At 38.1% G+C, this 13,809-nt stretch overlaps 1 protein-coding gene across 4 annotated transcripts in view; it reads left to right on the top strand.

Moving 5' to 3' along the window:
- Positions 1-13,809, top strand: part of LOC104152904 (ras-specific guanine nucleotide-releasing factor 2) — a 136,890-nt gene that overhangs the window by 29,786 nt on the left and 93,295 nt on the right. The gene's annotated exons all lie outside the window — the stretch shown is intronic.

The raw sequence follows: 13,809 nt of genomic DNA, 5'->3' as shown, positions 1-13,809 counted from the left end.
ATTGCCAAGAAAACATAGTAGAAAACAGATTTACTTTAAAAAAAAAAGTTTCTTTGGATAGTATGGCAAGTTCAAGACTTAATTAACTGCCAAAAAGGTTCCCCTTGAGCATTCATGTTACTGTCAAACTGGCAAGAAATCAATAACACTTGGTGATTAGCTTGGCTGCAAAGGAAAGGTCAGGATGCTGTTTTACATTTTCCAAGCCAATAGTATTTATTGTGTTATAGCAGCACCATACCATCATGCAAAGGTTTTCCTGTTCAAAGATAATCTTCCTCAGGATCTTAAGATCTCCTTCTTTATACTTCTAATTGGCTTGAGCACTCTATCCCTCTTGGGGATGCAGCTAGACATAGGAAACAAAATTTAAGGTTGTTTAAGAAGAAGAAACACAAAGTATTTTCTGGGTGGAAAACAAACAGAAAACTCTATTATTCTGTGTACAACTTGCTGTTAGTTTCTGAGAGAGTGAAGTTAACGTCCTTGCTTTTCTCCTCCCTCTCCCTCAATCATTCTGTGACTCTGTCTCCTCCAAACTGCTGATGTCAATTTGGAATTGCTCTCAGTTCTCACTGTCACTCACTCCCCTCAGGGAAGCGATGTTTGCCCAGCAGTCCTGTGTATGGTTAGGAATTTAAGTCCTGTGTCTGTGGGTAGCAGAATAAGCCTCTGCTGTAACCCAGAGCGTTTGCAGGACAATCTGATAACAGAGTAAGTGGCTAGATTGAGGTGACGTGGCCATGGCCACTGAGCCTGAGAAGTAGTCTGAAGCCGAGTTCTGCTCTGCCCTTGACAACTTTGTAAAGAATATGCACACGTAGCTGCTGACTTCGTGCTGGACTCTTGGAAATTCTGCTGTGAAAGCAAATCAAAAAGGGCCAGTCTTTTTAAGAGAGAGAACACACTCAGATTTCATTTCGGGAAGTCTGAGAGAAAATGGTATTAATTTGAATATGTGAGATGAAATGCCCTAACAAACAGCATTGTTTAGTAGAGATTAAAATTGTGCTGCATGCAGCATATTCATTTCCTGAGTAGCAAAACAGAGCATGATCTAAGAAGAGCAAGTGATGTTAAGATCTGAATCGTCGATGTGATCCAAGGAGTTGTAGAACATCTGGAAATGTATCCATATCAGAAAGGCACGTTCAGAGTATTAACCAGTATAGTGCCAGGATACTGCCGTCAGATGGAAAGAAACTCATGCCTAGCGTGAATATAAAGATTCTTCAGCTTTTCCATCAGAAATCTTATGGTCACACAAAAAGGATCACACCCATTTGCTTGGCACCTTGAATTGTCATAATTCCTATAGAAAAGTATATTATCAGTAAGAAGGAAAAAAGTAGTTATGTAACTGTTCTTGGAATATTTGCTTTAAGCCTATTTCTTTTCTCCACGAACTAAAAATCAGTACACAAAAGATAATTTTGGTTCGCGTTTACTAGCATTGTTCACGTTACCTCTGAATGGGGGAAAATGTCCACCATCATATTAGACAACCAGATGAGGATAGCATTTAGAATAAGTGGCGTAAGCTCCTTTTTCCTGAAGAGGAAGATACTAGTAATGAAATGGTTAAAGTCAGTGTCTATAGCTAAAAAGAGGCAGTAAGACAAATAAGTTTGGTTTGCACCTCTTTGAGGTGTTTTGTCACAGCATGCATATCTTGCAGTGCTTTTATGCAGTGAAGAACATGACACCTCCACCATCTTTCTCTCATAAAAGATTTTTTGAGGCTACTCTCCTCTATGTAAACTCCCTGAAAGCAACCTGAGGAAGCCTGACCCCTGCATTAACAAGCTTAAGCTCTGGGTATGAACTTCCTTACCATAGGTAACTTGTAGCTCCAAAGAGGGAGAGCAAACAGGGGTCAGTTGAGACAGTCTTTGCATGCTTGTTTCCCTTGGTAAGGCAGTTCTTTTGCTGAAGTGTCTCTGAAACACTCAGCTTTGGAGTGGAGGAAAGAAGAAATGCTTTTTCGCTTTCAGATGTTCAGTTATGGTGTTCTTGGCATTTGAATGGGTAGGAGGCCCTGCCAATGAATGTTAACAATATTCCCTCGAAATCTGGAGCCATGTGTAAATAGAAATGTGATGGGTTTTTCCACTGTATAGTTTAAATAGTAAGAAATAGATTATGGTTACTGACAAATAGCTTTCTGTTGCTCTGACTGTACAAGCTATGTTGTTCAATTAATAGTGGGGGAATGGCAAGTGTGATTAAAAACAACCTTCATAACCAATTTTTTGGGGAACTAGAATCCAGACCTTCTCTAAAGTGTGAAATGTTTCTATGCTATTATCGGAGAATGCCAGTAATTGTTGAGTTACTTAAAAGAAAACTTCATCGTGTCCTTTGCTATATGCATGACTCTCATGAGGGTGAGAGATCAACTTACCCTTGTATAACTTACAAGAGTTATACAAGAGTTTTATATACTTCACATTGCATGAAGTCCCATAGCTTGGGTACTAAAGAAAAAGCTGTTGAATGTATGACAGGTCTCATGATTTGAGAGCTCTTAATAAAAACCTGAAAAGAGAATATTTATTATAGTTGCAGTTAGGCAAACTGTTAAAAGCTGAATGCCTGCTTAAGTGGGTCTTTGATATGCGTTGTTATAAAATGTGGATTCCATCTCTCATTCTATTGGCTTTATAGTCTGAAAAGTATTTTATTTTACACAAACCATGAATGTTTTTGTGCAATCTCCAGTCAAATTTTAAAAAGCTATTGTAGGCTCAGCAGTTCTGTGATACAGTTCAGTTCTCCCCTTCATATCAGTTGTTACGGGATGTGACACACTTATCAATGAGATGTTCTTGTTTATAAATGCAAGGTGGGTCAGTTGGTTAAGGTATTTCTGGTTTACTGGTACAGCATGTCTAAACAGCTTCATCAGCTTAAGTAATTTTCAGTGAGTCCTTGTATGAAAACAGGTGTTGCCAGTGAATAGTCTGCAGCTGAAATAATACTACTGAGGATTGGTGAAAGATTATATTGTAGCCTCAGTCATCTTGATTGTTGCTCAGCCGTGGTTGGTGTGTTAGGTTTTTTTTGTTGTTGTTGTTGTTGGTCATTAATGAAAACTTGGAGAATTTCAAGGATAGCAGTTATAAAAACATGTACAGAGATGTAACACAAATTTGATACAAACCTTTCTTCGTGGATCAGTTTACGACAGGATTCAAACAGTGGATCTTCAGTGTCCTGAGACTAGGTAAACTATTTCTTTCTGTGTTTATCTGAGGGTACCCTGTGTACCCAGGGGATTTTGAGACTTAACAGTCCAAACCATTGTCATGGTGATCTTGAAAGCCCAGGTGTTTTAATAGGCTTAATTTTAGTTCCCTCCAAATGGGAAAGTACTGTTTTTCTACTTACGCTCTTCAGGGATGAGGTAGGGAAATGTAAGCTTAGTGAAGAGTTTGTTTCTGTGTGAATTACTGTTAGATAAGCACAGTCTTCAGCTCTGTGGAGTTCACAGAAATTTTAAATGCCATTCCTTGGTGTTTGGATCAGGTGAGTAGACCGGCCAGCACTCCTTTTGGTGGAGGACGAGCAAATGTAATTTGGTAGTCTAGGTAACAGAGCATGCTTCTGGTGTTGGAATAACCTTCTCTTGCTTAACGCTAGACTGTCACCTTTTTTTCCACAGATTTTTACTGCGTTATTTCCATGTTCTGACCCTTGTGGCAAGTCAGTTACAGAGTAGAGCTGTCAGCATGGTGGCCCCAGAAAGACATTTTTCCATACTGCAAAGTCATTCAACTTCGATAGCCATTTCTGAAAACACTGTATGTAGCTGTTTGTAGTGATTCTTTATCTTCCATCTGAGCCTTGACCATCTCCAGTTGTAGAGGATAGAGTTTACCAATCTTGTTCCTCATCGCTGCTGTCACTTGGAATTTTGAGCATTTGTTCCTCTAAAACTCTAGAGAGAGAAATGATTATATAACAGAGATGTAACAAGGTCTAGCACAAGCTGACTTCTGATTCTTACTCTGATTGTGATATGTTGGCCCACCTCAGGGAGCGAAGCTCTGTTTATAGCAATCTGAATTGAACTCACTTGTAGCAGATCTATATTTGGGCATCTTTCTGCATATCCTTATGTCTGAAACGGGTATCATAATTCTTTCCTTGTTGAAGAGTTGTATTGGCTGCTTTTTGCAGAGAGCTTTAAAAGTGACAAATCCTGTGTTTGCGAATCTTTAAAATATAATTAGAAAGTCAGCTAGAAGACTAACCTACTTCCTAGAAATTAATTCTTCATAATTACTTGCTTTGTAGAAATTATAAATGCCCATGATTTGGGCTAGATGCTATATATCTAGATAGATAGATATAAATACGCACACATGTGATAGTCTACTGACAAAGTCAAGCTCCACTCTTGCAATATACTCTATATAGGCACAACCCTGAAAACAGAGGCCCATTGTGTAATTTTGTTATTTACCTCTTTACTCATTATTTAGAATTAAGGTGCAAATTGTTAATAGTGAGGGTAATTTAACATCTGGAACAACTAAACGTGGGCTCAGGTAGATTTTTCATTACTTTTATATCTCATAATTGGCTAAAGAGGTTCTCTGGCTTGTCTTGACCCTATATATTTCAAGCAGGAGCTGTCTAATGAGATTTTTCTGGCATATGTTACACAAGTGGTCAGACTAGAAGATTATAATGGTCCCTCCTGGCCTTTAAAATCTGATCTTTTAATTAAAATACAGGGATTTCTTTTGTGGGTCAAAACAAAAACTGAGATAATTTATAGCTTAATTCATGCCAAAGAGCTGCATCATTATCAGAGTCAGGAAAAAAAAAATTAGATAGCAAGTGCTTCAGGTGTTGGTAGGAGAAGGAGAGAAAGGCGGGTCAGTACACAGAGAAAGGTTAGGGTATTGCTAAGAACAGTGAAAGAATGAGATGAGAGGAAAAAAAAAAAAGAAAAATGCCTTTTTCCTGAAAATGTGTAACACTAACACTGCTTGATGGTATTGCGTGTTGTTGCTTTCTATTTTTTTCTCCTACCTCTCTTTTCTTCATTAGTTTTAATAGCACAGTTTTCTCCTAATACAGCTGTTCTATCCTTAGTTATATGGTAAGGTTGTAAACTTGTTTCCCTCCAGCTGTGCTATGCTTGGGGAGGGTCCAATAGGATTAGGAAGAGGAATATTAATTTCCTACTCTCTTTGGCCCCAGCGGAAAGGCAGCTAATGACACACAGCAGAAATGAAGGTAGAAGCAAGAACTGAGGACCTGTGCCCTCAACCCTCATGCTGGAACATAAGTAAGGTCATAAGTACAAATAATGGGATTTCTGTGTTTATATTGCAGCAGTACAGGAGAACATGATCCCAACATACGTATATGTTGAGCTCCCTGCGTACATGTTGAATGTATTTGTTTATTTGTTCTGAAAACATCTCAAACTAGAAGAAAAAAGAAGCCTTTCAAAGCAATTGTTTTCCCTTTGCAGAGAAATACGAGGAGTACGTCATAAGGAAACCGAAGCCTGGAGGGGATGTGAGGTAACACACAGTATCACCGCAGTTAAAATTTGGAGGTTTACTTGATGTGAGATCTGCAGACCCGAGTGAGCTGTCTTGTCCTATTTCCAGTACTTGGAAAGTGAGACTCCTAGGAATGGGATTCACAGCATAGAGTGGTGAGCAGAGGAACACCAAAGTCAGCCCACAGGAAACAATGGAGAAAGTGTATTTCTGAAATTCTGCCTCCTTCTTGATTTCGGCATGTTTTGATTGGCTGTGGTTTATTGAAAATAATTTTCACCCTATAGAAATCTGGTTTATAGAAAGTGTCTTCAGGAGATAGCTACTGGATCAGTCACTCCCAGATGTTTGATGTAGAGACACATCAGTGTCAGCTGGAGAAGGCCTCAGACATGGTAGAGGCTGAGGATGAATGGGAAGGCAGCAGATCTGGGAATGCTGTGAATATTTACTAGTGAAAGTGTAGGCACCAGGAGGGAGCCTTTCATGTCCTTGAAAGGTTGGGTGAAGGGCTTTGTAGATTGCTGTGGCAGACTGAAGCATGGTGGCAGACTGCAAGTCCTATGTTGTTGCCAAAAGTCTTTTAGGAGGCCCATGTCACATACAGAGTTTCTGACAAAAGTGGAAGCCCAACTTGACTTCTGAATTTCAGTCCGTACCTTTGTTATAGGCCATCTTTCTCTTCAGTAAAAAGCACTGGGGACAGTGGCGGTAGAGAAATGGATGATGGACGTTGGGGAAAAAAAGGAAAAGGTCTTGCTGCGAGGTTATGCAAAACCCTCTAGGCAACCAGCTTCCATGTACTGACAGGAAATTCCCACTGGACAGTGTCAAATGCATTTTGAGATGATAGTACCCGTGTTCTGCTTTATTATTAGTGAATAATTTAGCTACACTTACTGTGTTGTATCAGTTCATGTAATCTTTACATGTTGAGATTTCCCTTTGTGTGGTAGAAATCTTTCCCTGGTGATAAACTATTGCTAAAATACAAATGGTTTGCGTTGAAAATTTAGCAGACAGGGCTATGTTAGCCTTGTTCTCTCATCCCTGACGACAAATGCCATAGCCGTGACAATTTGGCATAGTTTTGGTTCGAATCAAAAGAGTTGCAGGAGAATTAAGATCTGTAGGGACTTTTGTGTTTTTCTTGACTTTTTTGTTTTACATGCAAATTGTGTATGTAAGATTTTTCTTTTTATCAGTATAGTAAGGATTTATAAATTAGGGTAGATTTATGTATGTTTTCCCTAAGCGCAAAACTGCTGATTGCATATTTAAATTCATCAACCTCAGAATGCTCTTGCTCTTGGCTCAAACAGTATTTACAGAATATCTCAGTAAGATGTTTCACTCATAGACACCAGAATAATTTTGTGCAGCAGTTTGTAACTTTCGTTTACCTCTAGAAGCGCTCTCTCTGGTCCTGTTCAGTCCAGCTTTCTATCCACCAGTTGTGACAAAATAATATTAAAAGATAATATAAAAAAACCCTTGAGCAAAACTGCCATCAAAAAGAGATACAGAGCTAAAATATTGCAGTGGCTCTCTACCAGGTTTGCGTGTTTCCTCTTTATTTTTTGAAGAATCAAAATCAAAACCAAAACATGTAAGAAAAGAGCCCAGGTAATTAGTGAGAGCCAGAGCTTCATGAAAATACCCACTATGTCTTTGTTTCAATAGTGTGGAGCAATTAGAGATGGAAAAGGCTCAGGAGCCATCAAGGGAAGTTTTAAGGCACTCCTCCAAGACTATAAGAAAGGCTTTACTTGAATGGACCAAAGGTCTGACTAGTCTACTGTCCTGTCTCATATTGTGGCCATGGGGACGTGCCAGGGAAGCCTTTCCCTCTCCTCTGAGAAATCTTTGAGCCTCCAGTTATCTTCAGCTTTAGGACTTTTCAAAGTTATATTTGAATTCTATGTATTTAGTAGCCCTCAGTTACTTTTCAGTGAAATAACCTAGTCTTCCTGTAAATCGATGAAAACTTCCTGCATCTATAGCTTGTTTTGTCAAGGAACTCCACCAGCTTAACACCCACTGTATGAAGAAACAACTTCTTTTGTTTGTTTTGGATCTGGTTCCTGTGACGTTTTGAATCTCTTTTCTTTGTGTATGTGTGTTTTTTTTTTTTTTTTAAACTGGAAGAGGAGTTGAAAGTGGATCCCTATTGATCCATTCCATTTTTCTCAGGATTTTGTAGACCCATGTTTTATCCCCCAAATTGTATCTTTCTTTGTACTGAACAGTCTAAGCTTCATTACTTTTCTTGCCTTTTGTGTCTATCCGATATGGACACATGGAAGCCTTTCCATACTTCTGATAATCCTCTTTGCTGTGTTTCTGAACCTGTCCCACTTGATTTTGCCCTTTCTCTGGGGAGAGGTGGAACAACTCATGGTATTCAAGGTATTTTATAGCATAATGGTCTTCTCTACATTGTTCTCTATTTCTTTCCTAATCATTCCTAGCATTCTGATTTGCTTTTCTTTTTGGCAGCTTCTGAGCAGTGAGCTGGTGTTACAATCCCAGGATCTTATTCCTGAGTAGTATTATCCAGCACAGAGCCCATCCTTTCACATAGGAAGCTTGGAACGTTTTTCCTCAAAGCTTGGAATGTTTTTCCTTGTGTATATCATTTTATATTTATGCACACTGAATGTCATCTGCCATTTTATTGTCTGGTAACTCAGACTTGCTGAGTCTATAGTTCCCCATAAGAAGAACTTTTCTTGTCCTTAATATCTTGAATAATTAACAAACTTTAATCACTTTTGTATTCCCCTTTTCCAGGCCCCAGCACAAATACCTGAGGAATTCCTTTGATAACCTTGTTCCATTGCAAGAATTAACCAGAGGTCCGGTATTCCAACCCTTTGTTTCCTAACTTTTAATCAGATTTTGTTCTTTTTGTCTATGTAGGGACACTTCTCTTGTCAGTCCTAGATGCTTAGTTTCCTTAAAAATCTATTAAAAGATGCTGCATTCTTCCAGACATATTCCCTTCCTCTCCTTGCTTTTCCTCAGAATCTATGAAATACAGAAAACACATAATCTTTTGTATTTGAGAAACTGGACAAAATATTGGCGGTGGAATGCAGCAAACTTCATGAGTTAACATATCCTTGAATAATACAGGTTCCTTTTATTAAGACTGCTGTTTGCTGCTTTTCCTTCAAGCATTACTGAGGAATCTTGGATGCTGCAGTGATTATCCTCTTCTGCCCAGTAATTTACTGGTGCTTGAGACTGCATACAGGTTTCCAGGGTTTTGAAGTGAAAGTGTCTTTAGAAGTCAAGAAGGAGACATATTTTCAGCTTGTCTTCTTTAATTTTAATGAATTGCCTCTCCCACTTTTTTTTTTTTCCCCTCAAAGGATTTTTAAAGTAACTTTACAAACATCAGGTAGTGAGTATACCTGAAAGACAGAGCGGATGACTGAACTTCTTCATGCCTCACATTGAAGGCAGACTTCTATTAAAGCTCTTAATTTTAGATATAAATTTTTCACAGCTGTTTTGCATTTAGAATTCCTGTTTTCTTCAATACTAATGGGTAGAATTTTCTTTTTAAATTCTTCTCAAAAGCCTAGCTTGAATGATTAGACCAAGACTATGCAGTAAGTCATTTCCAGATCAGGAAATAGTGTCTAGTTAGGTCACTCCAGACTTAAATTCTAAAAATTATGTTTTTAGAGCAGATTATGAAGAGAATTAATTTTGTATCACATTTAGTAGGAAAAAATCTAGGGAAAAGCACTGCATAGACAAGTAACTGTTACCACACTATAATCATTTACAGGCTGACAATACCCCATACAAAATCTGGTAGTCACCTTGGAGTCCTTTGAAACATAATTTAAATGTTTATATACCATGCTCTTGAAAAGGTAAGAGTATAAACAATGTTGACATGTGCATCATCTATTTGGAACGAATTTTTTCCATCCAGACATTGAAAGCTGGCCAAATCTACGAGCAGCTGAGAGCATGAGCACGTAATAAGAATCGTCAAGCAATGTTAACAATGTACAGTAGTAGCATTTCTGTCAGTGAAGTGTAACAGCACCACCGTAGGAAGATTAGTGCTCTTTCCCCTTGGTCCTCCAGTACTGCAGTAACTTGGAATTGTTGCTTCCTTTTGCAAAAGTCACCACTATTTTCCAAATGGAAAAGACATAGCAAATTACTTTCTGGGGATTGGATCATGGAAAGAAGTACTAGGGGATGAAAAGGAGTAACCAGATGAAATAAGGATAATAAGTAACTAGGGGACAGGGTGGAGAAGTCCTTTAAATTCCATGCGAGATGTAGAGAAAAGAATGAGCTGTGGGAAGGTCCCTGTTTGCTGGAAGAGTGCTGTGTCTATGTTGGTGTGACTCTCGCTTCATAAACAGCAAATGCTCTCGTCAGTCCCAAAGAAAAACAACATTCTGTTGTAGAGAAATTGGGTAACTGATCTAGTCCTAGGAGTGTTTCTATTGGTGGAAGCTCTACCTCAGTATACCATAGGAGTGTAGTTTCTGTTATAGGGTGTGTATGGTTCCCTCGCCCCCAGAATAATGCTCGTTTTTTACTTAGAGAGCTTGGCAACTTCAGAGCTTTTACCACCTTCTGTTGAATACAGCTATTACCTTGGCAGTTTTAAATGACAAAGTTATTGTGTGAACTGTTGTCAGTGGGGAGCCCAGTGTAATCATGAGTGGCATTTACATGTTTTGGTAAAATACTTCTTTCAGTCAAGTTCTTATTCTTGCTCGAATCATTTCGCATAAGCAGAGGTGCCTATCAGCTTATTCTGTAGTACTTTCTTTATATCATAGAAGGAAACTTTTGATTAGTTCTAGGTACGAGTGGAAGAAGTGATACACAATAATACTCTTTGATGAATCTTGATCGCATTTATCTTTCCTTGACTGTTAGTCAAGATAGTGCCTTTATAACTATGCAAGTTGTACGCAAGTTTCCTGCCTTTTTTCAGACTTTATTTTGGAGAACTTTCCTATCAAATATATTTATATTAAGATCAAGACTTATAATTTTGCTTCTGCATACTTGAATACTGGAAAGACGCATTAAAATGACATGACTGTATTTGCTTTTTATCAAAATACAGAATGTTCATTTTGTCTTTTGAGACTGAATATTTTCAGAAGAAAACATAAAAAAATAAAATCAGCTAAACCATGGGCTTAATCCAAAACATAAATGCCTACCTGCTAGTCCAACAGACGTAATGAAAGATAAGACTTGATGTAAATCTTCCCTGTAGTTCATAAATATTTACTGTCGTCACTTCAGAAACACTAATAGTGTGGTTTTATTTGTTATTGTATAAATTGCAGTGATGTGGAAGCTGAGCTGTTTAGCAGATTGAATGGTAGTGCTAAAATTATGCATATATGCCCACTCACATACATCATCAATTTGAAAATCTAATAATGCATCACAGATGCTATGTTATTCTCTTGTAGTAAATTAATTTCCTAAATTAGCAACATTTATTTAAAAGTGTGGATAGGTTTCAGTGATGACTTAGAGATTCTTTTTGGAGCTATCATGTTATGATACTCTGCTTGCACTTTGCTTACCCCAGAGCTGACCACTTCTTCTAAATACAAGCTTCTGGGCAAACAATGTGATACTTGATACTGGTGTTGGGATGCAGTGCGCATGTTTGTGGGGAATGGGGGAGTGAGGTGACTTTTTAGAACAGCTTCTGAAATGAAACACCTTTTATAATTTAATTTCTGTTTCCATTACTTTCAGTCCTACTCTAGTAGCCCTCTAGCTTTGAATTCATACATTTTCTTGATCTAACTAGGTATTTAGATGCCTCTCACCACAGTAACTACGTATCTCTAAAAGTCTAAATTGTGAGCTGCAAAATCACTGCAAGTCTTGCTCGAATGAGGTTTTGAGTTATCTCATTTTAAAATAAGTAGTAGAGAGGACTGTAATAGTCTCTTCCTTTACCTTGAATTTCTACAGAATGAGAGTAAATCCAGTGCTTGTATATACTTGTCTTTATTCTCATTTTATATTTCAGTTAGCAGCTTTATGAAACACAAATAACTTGTTATATTAAAAAACCAGCTCTGATAGGTGCAGTTTATCTTGAAATACGCTTGTTAAAATAGGCTCTCTCAGTCTATAAACAAAGTACAACTATGTGTATTCTTGCTGCATTTTTTCATCTTACAGATTATTTTCAACTGCATTGTCACAAATCTTTTTATCTAACACTATTATAGAGAATCCTGTGAATCTCATTAAAAGTTTTTATGTTATTCAGCTTTAAGTGATACACACTGCTGAAAGTCCACAGTTTTATAGGATTGTCCTTTGAATGATTTATTGATCCTTTTGTGTGCGCTGGAGCAGTTTTGTTTCTGAAACCTAATGAATCTGAGGCTGGACTTCCTTTGTGTAGCTTATTAATTGTGAATCTTTACATTTCTTTTGCCTTGTTTCTGTGGTTTTGTCAGTTGTGGACTTCCGTATGAGAAATGTTTTGTATAAGCTTAACAATTTTTATTAAATTAATATAACTGACAAATGAATAATTTCCTCTTTATGGAATGCTGTCATATGTACTTATGTTACCTGAAAAGAGACCAAACATGTGAGTATACTCAGGAACACAGAGGCAGCTGGGTCTGGTAGATGCAAGGTCCCCAGATGCAAACCTAGGAGCAAGTATGAGTGCACACACAGTATTAGTGCCGTTGTAGTGAACCCTATCTGTCATGCATTGAGCCTGCTGTATACTTACTCTGCAGCTGACTTGTGTGTTAACGTGTGCGCAGCAGGCTGCCAGATGTTTCAGAAGGGGCCAATAAGTGGCTAAAATCCTCTCTTTTTACGTGGACAACATTCATTTATAAACATTGACAATATCTGCAGCCAAATCTCTGTAGGTAAACTTTGATCTCCTCTGTTTCTATTTATGCTTGTGTTCCTCCTGCTTTGGAAATGGCTTTTAATTCTGAGGTGTTTTATATTTGCGTGGTCTCCAGCATTGCATTTGGCTCAGAGGCTCTTCCGGCCAAGCTGTGGGTTTGACAGAGAAAGTGGAATGTGTGTTGACATCACTGTGGGTTACTTACTGCAGTAAACAATGGCTAATGGAGCAGGAGAGAGCAAATTATACACCTCGCTGGTTGACTGGAGTGGGTGTGGAATTTGCATTTCGATCCCAGAAAATAATTGCTGCCATGTGGTTATAGTCAGTTCCCTGTTAAGTGGGGTGAAGTTGGAAGAGGGGTTGAGAAATTTTATGTATTGAAGAAGAATGAATGATTAGTTGCAGAGACCTTCGCTCTTAGACCTCCTGAATCACACCTGGCCTAATACCTAGGTGGATCTATGTATAGGCAGCTCCCTCACAGGTCCCTCTACCTGTGAAACTGCTGACTTACTAACTGGTACGCTTCAGGCACCTATGGAGATTCTTACTGAGCGTTTAGTAAGACTATTTTCACACGTGTTTTGCATCTAAGTTAAAAGAATACTGTTTGTTACCTGTGAGTTAATGTACAAGCTATGTAAGATAGGGTTGTAAATGACCAGCCTTGTAAAATGGAATTTAAAGTAAATGATTGGGGGTTCCCCCTCCCCACTAGATATTTTGTCTCCTCTTGTACTTACTCCTACATTAAGAATTCTGACTATAGCAAAAGCTTGCATGAAATTCTGTGTTCTACAGAACACGCTGCAGACTAAGTCCTTTGGCATAAAAAAATGCCATCAAAGAATATGACACTTCTTGTGTAAATAGTATTTTGTTGTGATGACAGAGATTTTGTTGCAGTGAAATTATATTGGAGATTTCTTTTTAAAAAAAAAAAAAGAGGGAGAATTGTTTGGGTGTGTGATAAGGGAGAGGGGATACTTGTTCTGTTAGAATGGTGAAGGAATAAGCTAGAGTGAGTGGAGTGGAATTCACCTTCTGCATTCTCCTTGTGAAGATGTGGTAGCAGTACCTGATTTGAAAATGATTTCAACTATAACTTCCACAGGAGAGCTCTGTGCTGGCATGTGAGGAAAAAATCATAGGTGAAGAACGCAAAAAGAGAGAGAACTATGGAGACCTCACTACAGTCAGCCTATTGTATTCAATGGTAGAAACTACTAAGGAAGTTATATGATGTTGTCTTGTATGTGAGGGCTTAAGATCATAACTTATTGTAAGTATCATGAAAGCTATTACCCAGGGGAATATGTTAAGGATATAACTTCAACTTTGATCCACATTTCATGACTGATACTTTAAATCATATCC

The sequence above is a fragment of the Struthio camelus genome, chromosome Z (genome assembly GCF_040807025.1).
Source record: "Struthio camelus isolate bStrCam1 chromosome Z, bStrCam1.hap1, whole genome shotgun sequence".
Taxonomy (NCBI): Eukaryota; Metazoa; Chordata; class Aves; order Struthioniformes; family Struthionidae; genus Struthio; species Struthio camelus.
The sequence above is the reverse complement of the archived record's forward strand: the minus strand, read 5'-3'. Positions and strand labels throughout refer to the sequence as shown.